Source organism: Tupaia chinensis, unplaced genomic scaffold, assembly GCF_000334495.1.
Source record: "Tupaia chinensis unplaced genomic scaffold, TupChi_1.0 Scaffold146584_1, whole genome shotgun sequence".
NCBI classification, from domain to species: domain Eukaryota; kingdom Metazoa; phylum Chordata; class Mammalia; order Scandentia; family Tupaiidae; genus Tupaia; species Tupaia belangeri.
Window position 1 is genome coordinate 543,378 of NW_006206439.1, and position 3,107 is coordinate 546,484.

The 3,107-nt window shown below is 55.8% G+C and overlaps 1 protein-coding gene across 2 annotated transcripts in view; it reads right to left on the reverse strand.

Annotated features, from left to right (window-relative positions):
* The window catches only part of CTDSPL (CTD small phosphatase like), a 171,123-nt gene that overhangs the window by 10,704 nt on the left and 157,312 nt on the right, over window positions 1-3,107 (reverse strand). The window lies entirely within an intron of this gene.

A 3,107-nucleotide genomic window follows, 5' to 3' on the forward strand; every position in this document is an offset into this window, starting at 1 on the left:
TTTCCCCCTGGGGGGGGGGGGTGATGTCTCTGTCTCTCTCTCTCTGGCGAGCGCACGCGCCCTATAGCAAAAACCTCTCTCTCTCAAAAAAAGGAATTTTATTTATTTATTTATTTTTAAAGAATTTTTAAATTTACTTTTATCATTCATTCATTTTATTTTAATTTGACCAGAGAGATACACAGAGAGAGCGACAAAGAGGGAAAGTGAGAAAGCAAACCACCAGGTCCAGGACTCGAACCATGGTGAGCCATGTGGGAGTGTCCAGCACCTCAACCACCATGCCACCTGCTGGTCCCCAAAAAAGGAATTTAAATAATTAGGTGCATTTTTAAATCCTGGTTCTTTTCCTCTCCGTGTATGTAAGACAGCACTGGGTGATTTCTCTCCCACCCAATCCTCGGAAATCGGAGTCAGTTACGTCTCCACAAATACCTGCACCCACTGACATGTGTACACTGCCACCGCCTGGGGCAGACTGGGATGGCTGCACACACCCCTTCATGAGGCTCCTACCCACGGGCCTCCTTTCCAGTGCATTCAGCCCGAAGCTCTCCAAGTGCACTGAAAACACATGGCGGTCACATCACCTCTCTGCTTACAACTTGCCACCACTCCTGTCGGCCTGGAGCAAGGTTACCACTGCCCGCTGCCGTGTCCCCGTGACCACGGCTGATGCCTTCTGCCAGTCTCCACTGCACCTCGAACCACTTGCCACGCTGGCTTTGCGTATGGTCAGAACGGCCTTCCGCCTGCTTAGAACACTCTCTCCCCAGCTGCTCGCATGAACATCATCTCATTTTCCAGGTCTTGGCCTCTCTTCCCACCTGGAGTCGGCCTCCATCTTTCTGGATGCTCTTACTGCCTTCCCAGTAACTTCCTGCAGGGCGTAGCACCATGTGGAATTGCACGCTTTTCCTCTGACGTGCTAGGGTGCAGGCCTTGCCTGCTGTGTTCACCCAGTAGCCTTAGCACCTCCCAGAGGGCCTGCCTCACAGGAGGGCTCAGTTTCATTGCTGAATGATGGGCAGCCCCAACTCTGCCGGTCTCCAGGCCTGCTCCAGGGGGTCACAGGGAGCCTCTTGTGGCTCCCTGGGGTCACCTAAGTCAGCACTCCCCTTCCTGTGCACGTTGGGAGCTCCAACTGGATTCCCACGCTCACTGCTTTGCCGGCCCGCACGTTCTGTGGCATGGGGCCACACTGCCCCCTAGAGGTTCTCGGGCAATCAGGCCAGCCCCGCCCCAGAGGTACCGCCTATTCACTTCCATTGACTTGGAGCCCAGCGGTTTTATGGAGCTGAAGGCCAGCTCTCAGCTGGGTCGGTCCTGGCTAGCTGCCTACTCTCATCTCTCCCAAAGCAATGGAACGGAATAAAGAAATGGTTTTGGAGAGAAACACCCTCATGAATGAAGACATCTGAGAGTAGTCACATTGACTGGCTGGGCCTGGAAGCACAGTACAGCAGTTCGAAGCCTGACAGGAGGCCAGGCCTCAGCACCGAGACCAAAATGAGGGGCACGGCCAGGGACCCTGCCAGGAGGCAGATGGCACTGAGGCCCGTGGTACAGAAAGGCCGGAACTGGACACAGAACAGCTGACGGTGCAGGGCTGACACCGACAGAGCTGCAGGACACAGGGCCATGGGGCGACTGGGACAGCTTTGACTCCACGGGAAGGTACTCCCCATCCGAGGACACCCCGAGGGAGGCGAAGTCCAGGAGCAGTTAGATTTCCTACCGACCCAGTGGGGTGGGAGCTTGGGGAGCTAGTTTTCTGCAGGTGAGGCTGGCCGAGGGCCACATGGGTGGGTTGCAGGGCTGACCCTAGGTGGAAAAAGACGTTCAGTTTCCTCATGACCACTGACACTGGTGATGACATTCGTCTTTCAAGGAGTTGTCTAAGTTTGGGGTGTCCGAGCCTCGGAGAGGAGTGTGAGGACGTTCCGCAAGGTCTCTCGTGCTCTGTGCTGTACTCCCAGTACTTGGAACCACGCCCGATACGTAGTGCTGATTAGGTTAGATCTGCGGGGTGAGTGAACCAGTGAAGAAGTGCACAACAAGGAAGCAGGGTCGAAGGGCTGTGACAGTCAGCCTGGGCTCCTGGACACTTCAGGGTACCAGGGTACGGAGGTCCTCGGTTCCAGAGCTCAGAGCCAGGAGCTGGCACAGTGAACACCCACTAGCAGCCCTTGGAAATTGGGGAGGAAGGGGGTGCTGGGCTGTGCTTGGGAGCTGATGTGACTTGGCGAGGCCAAGGAGCAATGAGAGAAGGTTAGAGAGACAGATGGAGGGGCAGGTGGGAGCAGTCCAGGAAGAGAAACCCAACGAGGATATTTAAGCAAATGCAGGGACGATGCCAAGGAAGAGTGTTTTGAAATTTTTTGCAAAACAAAAACAAAACAAAACAGAAACAACGCTCAGCCCTCAGCCTCTGGCGCCATCCTCCCACTTGTTTCTCTGGTTATGACTTCGGATTGCTCAGCATCCCAGGGCCAGGGCAGAAGGGCCATCGGAACTATAGCCAACTAGTCTTGGGAGAGCTCATCTGAGAGGTCCCCCGCCGGGGCAGACTTTTCCCAGAGACCTTGTTCTCTTTGTGGGATGCAAACCAAGGCCCAGTTCGAGCCCTCAGCCTGGAAGAGTCCAGCATGGCATCTCACAGGTGGGGCTCCCCCTTGCTCAGCCGTCAGACGAGCTGTCGGACTGGCCAGGAACGTGCGGCGGGCAAAGCAGTGAGTGTGGGACCAGAGTCGAAGCTCCCAACATGTGGAGGAGGGGGAGTGGCGACCCAGGTTACCCAGGGAGCCACGAGAGGCAGGACGCGGGATGAAGCTGCAGTGACCCCCTGGAGCAGGCCTGGAGACTGGCAGACGGTTACCCTGGGCGCCACAGAACTCTTCCTTGGGAGGCCAGTCTGGTGGTATGGCGGTTAAGGTGGATGGATACCACACAGCAAACTTTGTGGTTCAATCCGGGACCTGCTGCCTTGATAAATCCATAGGGTAGGACCAGCAGTTGGCATAATGGCTATGTTGCTGGACTCCCATGTAGTTGGCTGTGGTTTGAGTCTCGGACCCGGTGGCTTAAACTCACACCAGGTGCGTGTG